At 55.1% G+C, this 19,783-nt stretch overlaps 1 protein-coding gene across 3 annotated transcripts in view; it reads left to right on the top strand.

Moving 5' to 3' along the window:
- The window catches only part of SNX29 (sorting nexin 29), a 497,164-nt gene that overhangs the window by 85,842 nt on the left and 391,539 nt on the right, over positions 1–19,783 (top strand). The gene's annotated exons all lie outside the window — the stretch shown is intronic.

Here is a 19,783-nt window from a genome sequence, read left to right as displayed (position 1 = left end):
TCCCGCGTGGCTGCAAACTTGATGAAATGTGGGGCAAAGTCAGGTGTGTGTGTGTGTCCGTGGTCGGAGTGTACTGTGCGGTTCTAAGTTCCTGAGCTGTGGCTAATGGCGTGGCGTCTGGGCGAGCGCACGCTCTACAGGACATGCTTCAGAGCTGGAGCGGCACTGGGCTTTGAGGGGTTTGGGGGTTTGCCTCCTGTATGGTCGCCAGCCACAGAGGAACTGTGCTGACTGGGTAGCTCTGGGGGAGTCATGTTGGTAAGTAAGGAGGAGCGTGTCTCTTAAGTACGAAAGTTGCTAAAGATTGGGTTCACATGGTTTTGAACCTTAGTATTGGGAAAAAAAGTATTCAAGATATAAGAAATTAGGTTTGTGTGGCTTTATATAATAAAGAGCAAGGCAGCCGCAGCTTAAGGAGATAGAAATTCATGCCTCTTTCCAGAAGTAGGCAGGCTGGGGAGGGTATGTGGCTCCATGTTAATGAGAAACCGGGACTCCTTCCATCTTGCCTCATAGGCCAAAATGGCTGTTTTGGCTCCAGCCATCCTGGTCTCATCCCAGGTGGAGGAAGCAAAGGAGAGACTTCCTCCATTTCCATAGGTAGGATTCAACTTTTTCCTCTAGGCTCTGACTGAAATTGACATTTCCTTCCATTATGAAATACCAGCAAACCACAGAAACCATAGTCGTGGTAGCAAAGTGGATGACTTTAACGCTAATAGAAGTCACAGGCCCCTGTGAGAGCTGCAACATGAAAAAATGTCTCAGCATATTGTTTCTGCTGGAAAATAGGTTAGTTTTTTAAATGTGATATTAAAGAATTGTACGTATTTAGTAGGTCACTTTTATTCTTTACGTTTTGACAATCCTATTTCAGTATCATCCGTTTCCTTTGAAGTCTTGTGTGTTTGATTTTACGTAATTTAGAATCTTTTTCTGAGACGAGGTCCATGGGCTTCACCGGACTGCAGAGCGGGTCCATGGTACAGAAAGGGTGATGCCTGCCCCCAGCTGTAAGGCCCCTTCCTAGAAGTGCACACAGTATCGGACTGGTATGGCCTCCGTCAGTCCCATGGGCTCCCCGCGGCTGCTGGGAAGTCCCCCTCCCGCTCCTCAAATTGGATTTTCATTGCGGAGGAAGGAAGGGTGGGTCCGGGGGATGGCTGGCGCTATCCGTGGCAGGGATGAAGACGGAAAAGAGCAGGCTCTCTCAGTCTGGTTGCTGGGAATGGCCCGGCTCACTCCGTGCAGTGGAATGTGCAGTTCACCGTGGCGCTTCTCAGGCTTGGGTTCGGCCCGGTGGACATTTATCGGTGTGCACCTGTAGGCTACACGGGCTGGGGGAACACTCAAGTCGCTGGCTTTCAAATTTCAGTTATGTATTTACTGCTGTACCAGTGTTTAGCCTGTAATTTTTTTTTTAAACGGGTACACTTAGGAAAAGCTGAGCACTTTATTTAAAAAGGGAACTTTCAGGGCGCCTGGGTGGCTCAGTCGGTTAAGCGTCCGACTTCGGCTCAGGTCATGATCTCATGGTTTGTGGGTTCGAGTCCTGTGTCGGGCTCTGTGCTAACAGCTCAGAGCTTGGAGCCTGCTTCGGATTCGGTATCTCCCTCTCTCTCTGACCTTCCCCTGCTCACGCTGTCTCTCTCTCTCCTCTCTCTCAGAAATAAATAAAATATTAAAAAAAAAAAATAAAAAGGGAACTTTCCGTGATTATAGTAAACAGAGAGTTACTCTTAGTTGACTTAAATAGCAGGTAACTGAAAACAAAGACAGCGGAAAGGAACCAATGTTAAGTGGGCCTGGATGTCACTGCCTGTCCCAGCTTCTGTCCAAGACCCCCTCCCATTGTTAAAAAGAGAGGCGAGTAAGGGAGCAGCGGCAGGAGGGTGCTGGGCACATCCTAGTGTTAAACTCAGATCTTTCTTCTGGAAGTAACCAGAAGGACGGAGAAGGGACAGAAGTCTCCTCTGACTCCCTGTGACTTTGTGCCTTGTGTTTCTGTGTCTGCAGCGCTCTCTGTGTGGCTCACGCCTCACGCAGAGGGACGAGACTTCACTCTGGCCCTGAGGTGTGTCTACTCCAAAGCGTTTGCGTTTGTTTTGCAAAGAACAGCGACCCCCCAGATCTCAGACGCGAATTCCAGGCTGCATAGCGCCGTGCTGTGGGTGGTTTATTGGGGGGCGGATATCTCCGTGAACCCTAGCGGCTCTCCAGCTCTGGGCTTCCCAGGGGGTTTCCTGCTCCGCAGGATGAAGTCCTTCCACCACCGCTGAGCACGGTCTGAGCCGCTGGCCGGCCCGCGGGTCTCCCGCAGCCCATGTGCTGGAGGACGGAGCTGGCCCTGCGTGTGCACTGGCGTTGAGGCCGTCCATTCGAACACACCGGGGTTGTGCCGCCGGCTGAGATTTAGGCTGCTTTCCTTGTTTTTACTCATCTGCTTTCTAAAAATGTAAATCTAGTTGTATGATTTGGAATCTTCAGCAAGTAGGGTCCCCTCAGAATTTATAACTCAAATCTTGGAGGAGATGTGTCCGCACACCCGCATCTCGACCCTCGGTGCCCCGTGGGGGGTGAGCGTGCGCACCCCTGCGTAGGGCAGGGTGGCGGCTCTGTATGCGGAGATGATTTCACAGAGCCTTCTGGGCGCAGAGCTGGGTCGCCCGTGTGTGTCCGGATGAGCGATTAGGATTCTTGGAAATTTTGGGTGGAAGGTGGGTTTGACTCTTGCCCTCGCATCCTGCCTCTGGCACCATGTTGTCCTAGAACAACGAGAAGCGCCAGTGGCCTGAGAACAAACTTCTCTCTTGACGTTCTAGAGGCTGGGAGTCCAGTTCTGTCTGCCTGGGCCTCCCTGCTGTCTCCTCTGCTGATAAGGCCCCCAGTCCTGCTGGATTAGGACCACACCCTTCAGACCCCGTTGGACCTTAAGTACCACCGAATATAGTCCCATTGAAGGTTAGGGCTTCACATGAATTCTGGCTGGTGTGGGGGGGACCCTTTAGTCCTGGGGAGTCCCAAGAATGGTGTCCCAGGAGCTGTCCAGTTCCAGATCAAGGATTGTGTCTCAGCATGCGAAGCACATAGGATTCCGCCTGATCATGGAAAGCCTGGCCAAGGGGCCCCAGCTCTACTATGTGAAGCGGGGGGGAGAGGGGTGCCCTTACATCCTGCCAAGCAGCTTCCTGGTCGTACAGGTGGCTGTCTGGGCACTGTGATGGAGCTGGAGCTGCAGTACTTAATCCTCGGTGCTTGGGGACCACTGACTGGTCCCCCGCCAAGCAGCTGTCCCCTCTGGATGCCTCTGAAATGGCACAGATTCCATCCTGGGCTTTCTGTTGCTCAGCCCAAGAGAGGGTGCTGGGGCCCGGCCAGCGTTGCTGCCCCTTCTGCGGGCCCTTGGGCACCTGTGGGCACGCAAAGCCTGTGGGGAGGAGCTGATCATTTAGTGAGGTGGTCACTGCAGTCTGGAGCCCATGGCTTTGCCCAGGCACTCCCGTTTCTACAGCCAAGTCCGTGTGTGTGTGTGTGTGTATGTGTGTGTGTGTGTGTGTTCGGGGCGCACAGGGCTGCGTGTGTGTGTGTGTGTGTGTGTGTGTGTGTGTGTGTTCGGGGCGCACAGGGCTGCGCCCGGTGGGAATGCTGCCTGCCTCTTGCTTTGGCGGGCGATGTGCTAGCCAGAGGGCACGCTCTGAAACCAGGCTGCCCAGTTCCCTGGCGCCCCTGGGTGATCTCGAACCTCTCGGGGTCTGTCACCCAAGCACAAGGATGCCGCAGACACCCATCATTTGCAGAGAAGGGTATTTGGGCCAGAGCTGTTAAACAGCAGCTGTTATCAGGGAGCCTATTTGTATTCTTTTCTCTTAACTGTATTCCCTATGCCTTTCCCCCTCTTCGCCTCCCTGAAGAGGAGGAATGTTCTGATTTACTGGATTGTTTGGGCGGGAGGGGTGCACCAGCCAGGTAGTTTTGTTTTTTGTTTTTGCACTGGGTTTCTTCACTCATTAAAACAATTTTTTTAAATGTTTATTTTATTTTTGAGAGAGAGAGAGAGAGAGAGAGAGCAAGCGAGCAGAGGAGGGCCAGAGAGAGAGGGAGACACAGAATCTAAAGCAGGCTCTGAGCTGTCAGCACAGAGCCTGATGTGGGGCCTGAACCCATGAACTGTGAGATTGTGACCTGAGCTGAAGTCGGATGCCCAGCTGACTGAGCCACCCAGGCGTCCTGAGTTTCTTTACTCATTGTAAGGAAAGAGTGAGAAGTGCCAGGCTTGTAGTATATTATTTTTTTCTGCTTACTTGTTCCTTTGTGGTAAGTTCCTTTGTGGGTTGTGGCGTGGGCAGGCCACAGGTGAGTCCCGTATTTATGGGCTTGTTACCAGTAGCCATTTTGTGTTCTTCGTTACCGTGTTGCCAGCAGGGTGACAGCTGGTGACAGCTGCCGGCTCCCTGACACTTCACCGTCAGTATTTGTGAAGAGTTTAATACATCTGCTACTTTAAGAAAATGGGACTTTGAGGCTGGGTGGCTGTGCATTCCCTGGAGGGGCAGCCCTCTCCGTGCTTTTGTATGAATGACATTTGTACCCCCCCCCCCCCGCCTTCGGTTTCCATCCTTTGTTTTGGGGTCTCTGGTTATCCCATTGGCCGTTCTGCCTCATCTGGAGAGGAAATGGGCCCAGAGTGCTGTTCGCTGCTCATGGTGCTGGCCGTGCGGCCTGGCAAGTTGGCCAGGAGGATGGCCTGACAGCCCCCACTCCCCGTGCCAACCTTGGCCTGAATGTCAGTGAGCAGGGAGCTGAAATGCTGCCCTGAGGAGTCGCCAGCCAGACGGGAAGACGGACAGCGGCGACATTAACAGACACATGAACTTGGCTTGCAGATCTCAAGCGCTGGAAAGGGGGCTGTTTTAGGGTGTGTTGTTAAGAGAAGTCGGTCTCAGGTGGTGGCAGAGCTGAGGCCTGCAGGGTGCGGGGGACTGCGGGGCTTTGCTGGCCGGCGGTGATGCCCGAAGCTTGGCCGGGCGGCGGGGAGAGGGGGGGCCTTTGCTGGAGACGGCCCTCAGTTGGATTTTATCCCAAGAGCAGTGGGAAGCCGGCGGAGGGTCTTAGGCAGAGTGAGGTGACCGTTCCCGCTCGCTCTTGCAAACGATGAGTTGAGAAGTGCATCTGCTCCCTACGGCATCCTCAGTAGTACGCCCTGCAGTCCGCCCTGTGCGCCCCCGATGGCCTTTCCTTGCCCGGTGGTTCACGAAGGCCTCCCCTGGGCCTCACACGGTGGGGACTCCTGAGTTGATGCACGTGTCCCCACTCTTTAGCTGCGAGCAGTCCGCGGTTGGTGCCCTAAGTGTTGTGCACTGACCCCCATGATATAGCCGTGTGCTCAGTGTTGCTGGAGAGCTGGGGGGTAGGCGCCGCCTGGGGCCACCGTCCTGGGGTCGGGCCCTGTTCCAGTGCTTCCTCGCTAGGTTTCCCTTTTTCTTCACCGCTCCCCTTCCCCCTCTCCCCCGACTCTCTGGGGCCCGTTTCTTCACTGTAAAATAAAGACACTTACGCTGGCTTCTCAGGGCCATTCTGAGGATTCTGAGGGTTAAATGCACTGCCACAGGGTGGCAGGAAGCCCGAGTGCGGGACCAGGCGTTCCCGGGATGGGCGCCCTGCTGAACGCTCCTACACTCCTACGCCTCCACGCGTCGTGAGCATTGCTGTTCTGGGTTCCCGAGTCCCAACGTCGCCCTGCAAGGCTTGGGGACCAGGTCAAGCCCGAGGACAGTGAGAGAATTGCCACGAGCGTCCGCATCATCACATGATGTTTGGGTGGCATCTTTGCAGGGATGCCAGTTCTTTCTGGAACTTTCTGGAGACCCTCTGTGGGGGTCAGTTTGGAGCGCATTCACATCGCCCCAAGGGTTCAAGCTCTGAACGCTGGTTAGAGCCCAAGCCCATAGGGTGGTGAGCCTGGCCCCTGCCAGTCCCATCCTGGTTCTTCCCAGGTGACCTGTCCCTGAGTTCAGGCCGGTGATTGGGGTAGTTGCAGTCTCCTTCGAGGAGTGCCTGCGAGAGGTTCACAGCCTGTTTCACAGAAGTTCCCCCGAAACCTGCACTAGTTTCACCTCCTGGGACCCAGGCTTTGTTTGCATCGCTGCCCATTTGTCACAGCTTCCCTGTAGGCGGCGTCATGGCCTCGGCTCGTGGTTGAAGCAATAGGCCGGGACACGCTGCGGGAGGCATCTGGCCCACAGCCTTTTCTACTCCCCTCTCCCTCCTCGCTGCTCCTGGAGGCCCACGGCTTCTGGGAGTCTCCGCCCTCAGAGGCGAGCATTCGGGCCTGCTGAGAGGTCTGCCCTCGAAGAGGCCTCGCGCCCCTGACCGCTCGTCCGGCACCACCCGTGCTGTCCTTTCACGTCCACACGGTCCGGGTTTTCAGAGCCCTCCTGACCTGAAGCCTACTTTGATGTGTCTCCTCGGGGAGGTGAGCTCCTTGAAGGCAGGCGCTTTGCCTGCTCGCTCACGGCCCGCACCCCAGTGCCTAATACCCTGCCTGACCTGGTGTGGGGGCTCAGGGGACCTTTGTAGGGCGGATAAAGGGACCGACTGGTGTTTATTCGAGTTCTAACAAGCCTGGAAACTTTCGAAAGGGTTCTGCAGGACTGACCTCAGAGCCACTTCCCCCGACACCCCCGCGTCTCTCTCTAGCTTGGTCTTGGAGCACGAGTGCAGGACAGTGAATTACACATGGGGGTGAGTGATAACCGCCCCTCCCCCATCAGGGGGGAGGCAGCTGGTGGTAGTAGAGGGAGCATTGGCTGGAGAATCAGGAAACCTTGGTTTTGATACTGGTTCTGATAATTGTGGGACCCTTGATCTCTCTGTGCCTCAGCTTCCCCAGCTTTAACGCAGAGGAGACTGCACTCGAGGATTCCTCGTGCTTCTCACCACCTATCCTACGAAGGGCATCATGATCCCTGTGTTCTCCTGTGCAGCCACGAAAGCAAGTTGCCGAAGTATGGATGTTTCTGGTGTCTAGCCTGGTTGGGCTTGTTGCTCTGCGGTCAAAGGCAGGCATCATTGTCCCCGTGCTGACTGTCTCCTTTGCAAATGTGCTGACCGTCGAGCTGACCTTGCACGACCTTTGGCTCGGTATGCTAGTAAGCACAAACAGCCCGACGTTGACATCTGGCCCACAGCCTTTTCTACTCCAGGCCAGGTGTTGGCCGATGTAGGAGGCACTGCCGTTTGGAAAGAGGCAGGGAGGTGTTTGCGTCGGTGCTCAAATGCCTGGGGACTGCTTTGCAAAGGCACTGCCTTACAGAGTTGGTATGAGGTGAGTTAACTTTTGTGAGAGGCAAATGTCACCTTCAGTTTCAATGCCAAGTGGCCAGCAGCCCCTGTTACATGGTCATTGCCAAGTTTCTATCAGCAGTGCTGCCGGAAGATTAGATGTGTAAATCTGTTCTGTACTTTACGCATCCTTTATTTTTATAGTGTTCTGGCGTGGGTGGTCGCAGATGAACTGAGTTGAGTAAGCAGCCTTTTGTGGTGGAAAGAACACTGGGGTCAAGCTGACCACAGTGCTGCTGTTGAAGAGCTGTGTGACCTTGGGCAAATGCCTTACCTTCTCTGAACCCAGTTTCCCAATCTCCAAACCGAAGTGAAACACCACCAGCTTACGGGATTCTGAACTGGCTGTATGAAATGTGTAGCACGGAGCCTGGACTGTATTATGTCTGGTGTTTCACTGGAAGCCCGTGGATACTTTCACAGACTGCAGAGGCCCTGGCCACTGTGTGTAAAATTGTATTTATGGGTTTGTGCTCATACTTGGATTTTTTTCCTGGGTAGAATTCCTTTGCTTTCATTATTCTCCTTCAAAGGGCCTCGGACCTTAGAAGAAAGTGAGAAACACGTAGCTGCTCAGTTTGTGGTCACTGTGGCCGGTATGTGCAGCCGCCCTAGCGGTGTGGTGGTGGGACCCTTGCTGACAGAATTCTGCTCTGATGTTACTACCGGGTAGGCTCTCTGGGTTCTTACCCACATCCCTGCACAGAGTAGCAGTGGGAGCTTGGGCAAGTTACCTAGCCTGTCTATGCCTCAGTAGTCTCATCTGTAAAATGGGGCTAATTTGAAGCACTTGTGGAATGGGGTTGTGAGGATTAAATTGATACATACATGAAAAATACTGAAGATACTTTATGTAAATTATGCCTTGGTAGAAGAAATTGGAAAATATATTCAGAAGAGCATCTAGGATATCAAGTGTTCAGTAACTGGTAGCTCTATGATTAACATCCTCAAAGGGTACATTCCTGGTTAGTCATCTGGAAGGCGGGGTCTGGGCCTCCTTGTTGAGAGCTGTGAATGAGGAGGCCCGATTTCCTGTTTGACTGAAATCATCTCCTGCGGGTCCCTAAAGTTCCCCTTTATGTGGCTTTTACTCCTGAATCTTCCCTCCTAGTTAAGAGGAGATGAATGTATGTGCTCTGAGAGGCTGAGGGCTGTGAGAAAAGAAGTGATTGTCAGGACCGTGGTTCTCAACCGGGGGCACTTTTCATCCCCAGAGGACATTGGGCAACGTCTGGAGACATTTCGGGTGTCGCACTGGGGCAGGGGTGCTGCTGGCCTCGGGTATGTAGAGGCCAGGATGCCACTAGCCTCCTCCTGTGCACAGGACGGCCTGCAGCAGAGAATGGTCCCATCCTGGACGGCAGCAGTGACGAGGGCCCCAGACTCCAAGGCAGGGGGCCTCTTTTCCAGGATCCCTGTTTTGTTTTAGACCTATTTCTTTTTTTAACCACTTGCCTCCTGCATGACCCCGGGAATGAAACTTAGGAGAAAAATGGGCCCCAAATGAACCCAAATGAAATAATCGTTCCCAGAGAGTGTTTGCTCTTAGGCCTGACCTTGGGAGCCATTGAGTTCCATCATTGCAATGAAGATGATCGGGGGGAGCTGTAGATGCATAAGAATAATCACCCATAGAATGTTCTGGAATAAATGATGGCTGGCTCTGATAGCTGTAGAGACATTCACATTCAGAACGTGCAGCTCCTTGGGGCTCAATTTATGGAAAATTCCTTCAGTTGGTACTTATTGGTATTCATGTCCACCTAACATTCCTTCGCGTCCCCTGTAAAAATGAGTTTCTACTCCTGAATTAATTTCTTTGTTCGAATACATGATTATTTGGGAGCTGAAGTTGGGAGCCAGTGGCTCAGCCTGGATTCCCGCGGACTGCAGGACGGGCAGCCCTGCGGCCACCAGGGGGCACTCCAGCCCCGCCTCTGCCTTGCCCGGCACCGCTTCCCTGCTGCCGCTGCGGTTGCCGCTGTTTGGGTTTTGGATGCCCGGCGCTGTTGCCCTGTTTTACCTGGGAGGTGGGGTTGCGATGGCGGTGGCAGCAGCGGCCTTTCCCCATCGAAAGACACCAGGCCCGCGCAGCCCGTCGTGTTTGCCGTTAGCGTGACTACGGTTGTATGGTGCTGGCGGCTTTCTGAGGAGGTGAACAGGTGTCTGGTCCTGTTTTGAAAAGGACTCATATGGCTAATTAGAAAATGGTTCTCCTTTGTCATCGCTTTTCATGAGGTATAATTAATTACCCGTGGAGCGTTAACTCGGCACCGGAATCGTAGCTGTTGCCTTCCTTTTCCTTCCTGGGGGGGGGTGCGGGGGTAGGCTGTGGAGAGAGGGGAGCCCAGGTCACCCACTCGGTTGTTTCCTTCTGCCGTCTCCTCACTTCTGATGTCGAGCCAGGGCAGAGGGCGAGGAGCACGCCCCTGGTCATCAGGAGGCCTGGCTGAGTGGGTCCTTTTCTGTCCCGGCTATTCCTGGGGGGGCTCTCGGTGCTGGTGAGAGGTCTGGCTCAGCGCCCAGGAACACAGCTCCGCACATCCCGCAGCCTGAACAGCGCTGTAGTAACGATTCCGAGGTAGCGGCAGGCCCGAGAGCCGGCCAGTGGCCGGGCTGGGCATGTGAGGATTCGGCTTAAGGCGGCGAGGGTGGCCCAGCAGGCTGTCACCCTGGTTGTGCCCCTCGCCCCCTCCCTTAAGCACCAGGAGCAACTCGAGTTGGCACAGCCAACACAAGTCGGGCAGGTTTCTTTAAAGGGGAGACTTCCCACTGAATGTTATCTCCTAGACCTTCAGTCACTGTATCGGTACTTAGAATGTTCCAGATGGAATTTAGACACGCTTCACTTCTTTACTGATGTGTCTGTGTAGTCTACAAACATTTGTGGAGCATCTCTCCCATGCTGGGCACTGCTCTCAGTGCTGGGGAGTCAAAGGTGGAAGGAGGTTCAGCTCTGCCACCCAGAAGCTCTGTGCCTCAGTTTCCCCATCATTAGAATGCAGCATCTCTGTCGTGGTGAGGACTTAGTAAGCTAATGTAAAGTGCGTGTGCCAGTGCACTCAGCATCTGTGAGTTCCTGTGACCTGTACCCTGCCCACAGGAGGTTCAGAATCTCTTGGAAGTAGCCATGGTGAGAAAACCCGGAAGTAAAGGAAGAAGGGTTGCCAGGGGGAAAGGAAGACATTTGGGTCATGTGGGGTCATGGATTCTTTGCTGCCCGTGGGCACCTGGTGACTGGCACAGGGACCTTCCCTCACCCCCACCTTGGAGGGGTCCCCCGCGCCCCACCGGAGCAGGGAATCCTAATCAGAGTCTCACGTCAGACAGTCTTGATCCCCTCCCCGCCTGGAGCCCGCGTGGGGGCCGCCTGGAACTGACCTGCACGGCTGGCTCCCTGCTGCTGCCTCAGGGTGGGGGCTGCTGTGGGGGGGACAGGAGGGAGGGGCGCGGGCGTGGGTGCAGGGGGTTGAGGGCACTGCAGGGAGAGGGTGGCCGTGTGCAGAGGCTCCTCAAGGAGGAGTGCACTGAGCCCACACCCCCGGGGTCTGAGGGGCTCTTCCTGCCGCCAGGCCTTCGGTCCTCCGGCCCCGTGCGCCCACCCTTCGCAGCAACCCATTTTACAAAGGGGGAAGTGGCTTGGCTGGGCTGGCCTGTCCCCTGGGGCATTTCCAGGAGTCTCTCTTCCAGGGTGACCCCTTGCTTTAGGCTGGGGTCACTGCCTCGTGAAGCTCACCCCTGACCATTGTGCCCGCGGCTGCCCTGAGCTGTCGGCACATCCCTGGGTCTCGGTGTCTGTCTCTGCTCGGGGTTCTTCCGAGCAAACATGATTTACCCGCTTTGGGCTTTCATCCTCCCCGTCTCAGACCTGCTGTGTCCCTGCAGGCTCCCCTAGCAACGCACACGCCTAATTTGTTTACGGGCAGCGGTGTTCGGGGTGGGCGTGCATCGACCCCTCAGCCAGGAGTCATTTTTGGTCCTCTGCTCTCCAGGCGGCTCTCGGCTGGGCCTGGCAGCCGCTTATGTAACGTAACCGTTTGCTGCACTTCAGAGCCGATCCAGACAGGCTTCCTGCTCAGGGGATGCGGCACCAGTCAGACTTGTTTGAAATGTCAGCGCTGTTGGAAATGTGCCACCAGAGGGGCAGCTCAGTGTGCGGTTGTGTCCCATGCCGTTACCAGGTTTGGCCCCGGGGTGGAGGGAGCCTGCTGGGCCGGGCATCCCCTGGAAGTGGTGGGTCCCCGGAGCAGTGAGGCTGCCGGACGCCCCCGGTGCCACTGAGGGGCGCCCGTCCCGAAAGGGGGCGAGTGGCAAATCCTCTTGAGAGGGCCTGACCATGGCCAGAGGGGTGCGGGGGGCTCGGGCACAGTTCTTCCTATTCCTCCACCTCTTCCTCTCCGAGATCCTACATACTAACTTTAAACACGGCTATTTTTTGTTTTTTTAAGTTTAATTTATTTGTTTTGAGAGGGAGGGAGAGAGAGAGAAGGAGAGAGAGAGAAAACATGCACAAGCAGGGGAGGGGCAGAGAGAGGGAGAGAGAGAATTCCAAGCAGGCTTTGCCTGGTCAGTGTGGAGCCGGATGTGGGGCTTGAACTCAGGAACCATGAGATCATGACTGGGGCTGAAATCAAGAGTTGGCCGCTTAACTCCCTGAGCCACCCCGGCGCCCCAAAGACGACTGTTGAAGTTTGTGACTTGTATGTGAATGCAGTTGCATGGAAGAGACTCCGCAGATACTCACGGGCACAGTCAAGGGTTTGCCTCCCCCCCGCCGAGTCTAACCTCTGTGGCTCAGCATGTGGAAGCGTGCAGCTGCCTGAGCGCACAGGCAGGGGCTGCACTAGCCTTCGACCCTCGCCGTCTCACGGGGTCGCCGTCTCACGGGGTGTCAGGTTGCTGCCTCGGGCGTCTGCACCCCGTCATCTCTCCGGTGCTCACGACACCGTCCCTGCGGGTACTCCGGGACCACGGCCCCCCGCCTCCGCCGCCGCCTCGTGGCCTGGGGAGTGCTGGTTCCTTTGTGAGTCTCGGCTGAGGCGCCACCTCTTCCAGACAGAGAGACGCACGTCACGGCGGAAGCCGAGTTATCAGCAAAGCTGCCTGGAAACAGCTGTAAAGCTGGGAGCAGGCCGACTTGCAAAAATGTCAACCCTGGGTTCACTCGTCAGGGAGAGACCCCGCGGGGTCCGGTCCTCGGTGTCCCCCATGGGTGGCGAGCAGCCAGTGTGTGGTAAGGTCCCCTCCCTAGGAAAAGAAAAAGAAAAAAACCCCTCAGGCAACCTTGCTATTCGCATGTGTGACAACAGCCTCACGACCCTGTGACGTGAGAGCACTTCATCAGACTACATGTTTGCGCGTGACCGTATGTGGGAGACAAAGATGTAAAAAATATACAAAAACCACGCCACGTGGCGTTCAGGGCTTAGCTCTTTGGGTACGAACCCAATTGAGCCGGCTGGAATAAAGTTGCTTCCTGGAAAGAAAAGCCTCGATGTCACGACTCTCTGTGTGAGAGTCCTGCTACGAGAGAGGGAACTCACAAGGGCTCGGGCTGAGGAGGCCCCGCCCCTCCTCCCAGGCTCCTGGGCGGGACAAGTCGCCCATCCCTCTGTCCCTCCGGGGAGCCGTGAATGAGGGGCAGAGGGATCGGGGTGGGACAGTGGGGCACCTGCCCCCCATGGAGGCGTGGTGGCGCCCCTCCGACACACAGCACCTCACTTGAGAAGAGACTTGGATTTCAGGCTGTTTTTAGGTCTATGCTTGGGGGTGGGTGATGTTCCTAGGCTCTGTCTTCTCTTCTGCAAAATGGGACCCGTGATCTCTCCCTCACAGATTTGCTGGCAGCATCTGATAAACTGGAGCATGTCAAGTACCTGAATCTGCTGGGTGACTGGCCGAGCGTGAGGTCCAGGACCCCTTTCCTTGGTAGCCAGGCTTGGGTTCATTGGACCACCCTTTCCCCTGATCCTTCCCGAAAGGCACACCTCCCCTTCTCCTTGAAGCACAGAGATGGGAAGGGCAGCCGCTGAGTGGGCGTACATATCTGGAGGGGAGAGTTAGCTTCCTCCTGGGGCATCAGGTGACAGGCCGTGATCAGTATCTAGTGACCTTGACTTAGTGCTCCCTGTGGCTGCGGCACCGGTTCTGGGTGTTCATGGGAGGTGTAGTTGAGTTGCCAGGGGAGAACTTGGCCGTGGCCCGGGTGGGTTTTGACCCCTCCCCTCCCCACACATACATATTCTCCTCGAGTTTTCTGATGTATTTTGCCAAGAAGTCAGAGCTTAGGGGGAAGCAGGCGGCCGCAGGGAATGGAACGCTGCAGCCTCTCTGCGTGGAGCCTCCTTGCCTGGCCTCCTTCCGCAGGGTCTGCGGCCTTGGGTCCCGCCGCAGGTGGAGTCCTGCTGGCTTTGAGGAGGGGGCCCGCTCTGCCGGCCGCTGCCCTCATGTCCGCCGCTGTTAGGGAGAATCGCATGGTGCCCTGTGCACATGGGATGCAGGGGACCCGTACCCGTTGGGCTTTTCTAGGGGACAAAGCAGAAAGCCCAGGTATGCGGGTGCCTCCCGGAGGCGGCACGCCCTGCCCTGCGGTCCACCGCTGTGACCTTGGGCCCCTGCACCGGGCTGGTTCTGATGGGCCTGGAGCAGAGGATCTCGGACGCAAACCAGTTCCTCTGGACGGTGAAGGCCAGGCCACAGGGACTCCGCATGGACACCTGTGTATGACCACGTGTGTGTTCACTGTGTCCTCTGTGCCGGGCCCGCTCTAAGTGTGGTCTGTTTATCCCCCTCATCTCTTCCCAGCAGCTCCGGGGGCAGACGTGGCTGTCATCCCCGTCTTACTGACCGGCGAAGGCTGAGTATTGGTGAGGAAGGGGTGCTCCTGACCTCACACAGGTGCTGAGTGCTTGTTGGGAGTGCCTGGCGCCTCGTGGCCGTGGTGCCCCCACCCGGGCCCTGCTGCCTCTGGCCGTTTGTGATTCACTCGGGCATTAATTCAGCAAGCACAGAACCCGCGTGGGACCGGCCCCTCAGCGGCGGCCCTGTGGACGTTTGGGCCAGGCCGTTCTGTGCTGCGGGGGCTGCCCTGTGTGCCGGACCCTGACTGGCACCCCGGCCTCTCCCACCCGAGGCAAACGCACCTCCACCCCAGTTCTGACACTCAGAGATGTCTCCAGACGTGGCCAGATGTTCTGTGCGGCGGGCACCCCCCACCCCCATGGAAACCACTGCTCCAGGGGGTGGGGCAGGACGCATGGAGCTTGCATGTCATTGGAGAATTTCAGAGACCACAGACATAAACAAACACATCAGGGGGTGCTCTGTCCTCTGAAGCAACATGAGGCGGAACACAAGCACGGATGGAGACTGGCTGGAGGCGCTGCTGTGGACTGCTGTCTGTGAAGGCCCTTCTGATGGGAGCCTTCTTAAAAAAACATTTAAAAAAATGTTTATTCATTTTTGAGAGACAGAGCATGAGCAGAGGAGGGATAGAGAGAGAGGGAGTCACAGAATCTAAGGCAGACTCCAGGCTCTGAGCTATCAGCGCAGAGCCTGACGCGGGCCTCGAACCCATAGACTGTCAGATCATGACCTGAGCCCAAGTTGGACGCTTAGCCAACTGAGCCACCCAGGCGCCCCTGACGAGGGCCCTTTTGCGTAGAGGCCTGATGCAGTGAGGAAGGGAGCCATGAGTATAGGGAGGAAGATCGTTCCTAGCAGAAGGCTAGCCAGTGCGAAGGCTCTGGGGTGGGAGGGCACGGGGTGGAGTGGGACATATGTAGACGGAGCCAGGGGCTGAGGGAGAGGAGAGCAGAGGGTGGGCGTGTGGCTTTAGCTGTCTGTGTGGGATGGGACACCGCTAGGGACCCTGGAGCAGAGGGGAACACAGACCTCTGTTTGGGAGGACGGCTCTGGCCACCCGGGTGGCGAGTTGACGATGGGTGGACTGTGGGGGGCAAAGGAGAACAGTTGGTAAGTGAGGGTTGGGGTCGAGGCAGCAGAGCCAGCCACTGGAGGCGGCTCTCAGGCTCGGCTTAAGAGGAGGATTTTGGGGCACCCGGGTGGCTCAGTCAGTTAAGCGTCCTACTCTGGCTCAGGTCGTGATCTCACAGTTTGAGTCTGAGCCCCACGTCGGGCTCTGTGCTGACAGCCCTGGGCCTGGAGCCTGCTTTGGATTCCGTGTCTCCCTCTCTCTCTGCCCTTCCCCCACTCATGCTCTGTCCCTTTCTGTCTCTCAAAAATAAATGTTAAAAGAATTAAAAAAAAAAAAAAAAGAATGACCTGTGGGCTCTTTTGAAATTCAGATGATCAGTGACATTCCCGCGCTAGGTTGAAAGTCCCGGCCAGCCCCGGCCCACCTCTGGGCCTGTCTAGACCTGTCCCTTCCAGCGCTGAGAATGTGCCTCTTAATCTTTGAGCTGTTCCTTCTACAGCTCAGTGCTCTTCTTTGACCCCATTTCTTGAACCAGCACTTGAGAGAAAAGATCAATTAGCTTCCTGCCAGAAAGAGCAGGCATTGTGTTTCCTGATCTGAGACCCCTGCTGGGCTGAGGGAAGCAGCCTAATCCTTCCTTCTTTCTCAGAACTACTGCTGTTTTTTGCCTCACATTCAAATCCAGTTGCCCTGAGATAGCTTTTTAATTTTTTTTTAAGTTTATTTATTTTGAGGGAGAGTGTGGGGCACATAAGTGGGAGAGCGGCAGAGAGAGGGAGACTCCCAAGCAGGTTTCACACCATCAGCTCAGAGGCCGACACGGGGCTTGAACTCATGAGTTCAAGTTGCCTTCCGAGCCTTCATCTGCCCTTGCATTGTGTTCTTCCCTCCAACAACTGCAGTTTATCGACCCCCTAATTAATTTTGATCATTTTATATTGGCAACCTTAGTCACAGCTGCCCTTGATAAAAATGAAGAAGGAATGTGTCTTCTGAACGTGTCCTTGTTTCCATTTATCATCCCTCCCTGGCGTTTTTGTAATCATTGATTTATTCGTTTATCCCTAGAGGCCTGTGTGATTAGAGCCCTTCTGAAATTCACTGATAAAACAATGAACTATACTCGGGGGGAAAAAAACAATAACCTCTACTCACTTCAGTTTCCTGGAATTGGAAACCTACGTCTAAGGCTTTTTCAGTCAGGATGAGGCAGCAAAAAAATCAGGATTCGTTTCCTCGAGCTGTGGCCATGACTCTCAGGCCATCTGACGGTTATGTGCCTTGTTTGAAAAATCGAGGTGTGGTCCCATGCTTGTGGGCACTTGGATGCTAGAAGAATCTCTTCAAGGGAAACCAGACGCAGAGGCCACCCCCCACCCCCATTGCTAGAGTTCTCTGGGGCTAGTTCTTTCTAAAACGTTCTTGCCACCTACGTTTACTGGTGGTGTGGCTCCATCCAGAATCGCTCCAGGGTGAGCTTTGGGTTGAGGCCATCACTGTGGTGCGTTATAATCGAAGTGTTCTTTATAGCACATGAAATCGTGGATTCACTGATCCCACGAATACTGGAAATCTGCATGCGTCTGTGCCCGTCTTTGTTAAGATTAGTTGCTGACCTGTGTCTTTATGGCTGTATATTGTATTCCAGGCACTCTCTGCCTTCCATAGATAGGTCCAAAAGGAAAAGCATGCTGAGGGAAAGGAACTGGAAAGGGACTTGGCGTCTGCCGCGCCCGGCTGTCCGCGGGGACTGTTGGGGTGGTCCGACTCCGCAGAGGGGAGGAGGTGGTTCTGAACTCAGGCCCACCTGCATCCGATCAGTGCTGCTTTTTGCCAGTTCCCTGGCTGGTCACCACAGGAGGGAGGTCGAGGTTTGCTTTGGGAGCTTCTAGGAAGTCAGCCTCCCCTCCCGGAGTGTTGGGACAGCATAGTGGGTAGGTGTTCACAGGTAAGGCCAAGGTTAACTCAGGTGCAAAGCTGGACTGCTCTAAGAATGTTATTTGAAAAGAGCAATTTGGGGGGAAAAGAAAATCCAATATATCTTTAATGAAACTCAACCATTTAGTCTACATTAGAATTTTTTCTCTTCTGAGTAGGACGGATAACTTAGAGCAGATTTAGTTTCCTGCAGGTAACGGGAGTCATGGAAAACTCAAACTGGTGCCAAGGGCTGTGTGGCTGGGGAATCCTGCCCTTCTCCCCTCTCCTCCTCGAAGCCCTCTGATTCACCAGCATGGTCCCGTCACACAGAGGAGTTGCAGTCCCTGAAGTGGAGAGAGCGAGCGAGCACTCTGGAGAGTTTTGCCAAGTTCTCTTTGTGTGGATGTGAAGCTCAGGTGATTGAGCTGAGACGTTGGGGCCAGGGGACCCCGACCGTATTTAATAGAGAGCTCCCCAGTGGGCGTGCTGTCTGGCTAGCGTGGGAGCAGATGAGGAGTGCTTGCTTTCTGGAGGCGGCCCTGCACCATCCATCTGCACTGATTCGGTTCCTCTCGAGAGCCAGGGCCTGCTGAAATCACATTGGAGAGGACGCGGGGACCCAGAAGCATGACAGTCACAGCTTAATCTGCGCTGCCTTCACCGGGGACCCGAGAGTCCGGCGTCTGTAAATTTCCCGTGCTCCTCCCAAGCTTCTGTGGGCTGCGGGTGCCGCCGAAAAGCCTGCGGTAGCACGTGAGGCAGGAAGTCACGCTGGCTCCTGTCAGACCTATGGTTCTCCCCACGTGACCGCCTGGGACCTGGCGCCCCTCTGTGTGCGCTCCCTCCTTTCTCACGTGTTGCCCTTGCCCACATGCCCATCCCGTTTGCCTTTCTGCCAGAGAGGAGGCACGGCCCCTCAGGTCCCTTCCTCTCACCTCACTCTGCTCTCATTCGCCTGGTGTCTCCTGCACCTCGTTCCGCATTTGGCATCTTGTGAGTGAGTAGTAATCGTTGGTCGAGTGAGCACAGCAGAATCGAGGCCGTTAGCAGGTGTTGACGTCCTGACTGCTTACCGTGTGCCCGGCCTCTGCTTGGCCTTGATCCGTGGCCGTGTCTACGTGAAAGAGAAAGTGAGAGATGTCTTCATCCTGAGTGATTCCATGGCCAGCTGCAGAGGAGGAACATGTTTGTTGGGACAGCTTTTGACACATTGTCAATCTGACTGCAGAACCTTTTTTTTTTTGGCATTAAAAGACCATTAAAAGAACTTAAGCCTCCTAAGAAGTTGTAAAGAATAGCAGATCGTGTCCATGTACCCTCCTTCCCAGGTTCCCCCAGTGACAACATTGTGCGGAACCGGAGTATACTGTCAGCCCCAGGGAACTGAGGCTGCTACCGACCTTATCTGGTTCTGCCCGCTTTCCTAGGAGCCGGTGTGCGTGTAGGAGTGAGAATGTTCTCACCTGCGGATCTGTGTAGCTACCATCCAGGCGGTGCTTTCCTTCAAGGGCCGCCCGGCCCCGGGGGTCAGGTCCAGAATGCTGCAGGAGCCATGAGCCCTGAGCCCCCGCCCACACTTCAGCTTCACCCCCCCTCCCCACCATTCCTGGATCTTGAAACGTAAACACCTGGCGGTTTGCTTGTTTACAGTGCAGTTCCTTCACTTTATGCACCCACTTGTGCCCGTAGGTTCCGAACTGGCGGTCCACAGACGGGTTTCATTTGGGTTGCACAGTGTTGAAAAGATTTTTTTGATTTGTTGCAAACATTTAACCATTGGGAAATTTTCGTGGTAAAAAAACACAATCCAATAAATCAAACCATTTAACCTCAGTGGAAAAATCAGAACATCTCGTGACCAAGGGGCCTTTTTGCATAGCTGTCAGCTGTAGCCACACAGTGGCTGCCGTTATCAGTCCCTCCTAGTCCCACCTGCTGGCTCCGCTCACACGTGCTTCCTGCCCAGGCCCCGCGCAGGTGCAGGTCTGATTCCCAGCCTAAGCGTTTTTCTCTCTTAGAGGGGGCCTTGTCCAATTTTGGGGGGCCAGCTACTTACCCTTCAAGCCTTTGTGCAAGCATTTTTCTCTAAAGAAGCATTTATTGGCCCCCACCTGCCCGACTTGGTAGCATCTGCTCTACTTATCTCCTTCACACCCCACACTTCACTGTTTTTAACTGTCCGCCTCGGCCTCCGGGCCAAGTGTGGGAGCTCTCCGAGGGCAAGGGGTGGCCGGGATCCGGGATCGCTTCCCTTCTCGCATTCGCCTGCGTGTCTCCTGCACCTCGTTCCGTGTCTGGCACCTTGTGAGTGAGTAGTAAGTGTTGGTCGAGCGAGCGTAGCAGAATCAAGGCCATCAGCAGGTGTTGACAGGCTGACTGCTCACTGAGTGCCAGCCCTCTGCTTGGCCTTGACCATCACCCTCGCACATCCTCCCCCCGACTCTGCAGGAATGTGTTCTTTTGTCTATTTTAACAGTGAACAGTCCGAGGTCTGGAGAGATGAAAGAGCTTGTTTGCAGTGATAGCATTTGGTACGAAGAACCTATGGAGACTTCTGCCATGGATATATATATTTTTTTTAAG

This window comes from Hyaena hyaena, unplaced genomic scaffold, assembly GCF_003009895.1.
Source record: "Hyaena hyaena isolate Hyena2069 unplaced genomic scaffold, ASM300989v1 scaffold_76, whole genome shotgun sequence".
Lineage (NCBI taxonomy): Eukaryota > Metazoa > Chordata > Mammalia > Carnivora > Hyaenidae > Hyaena > Hyaena hyaena.
The sequence above is the reverse complement of the archived record's forward strand: the minus strand, read 5'-3'. Positions and strand labels throughout refer to the sequence as shown.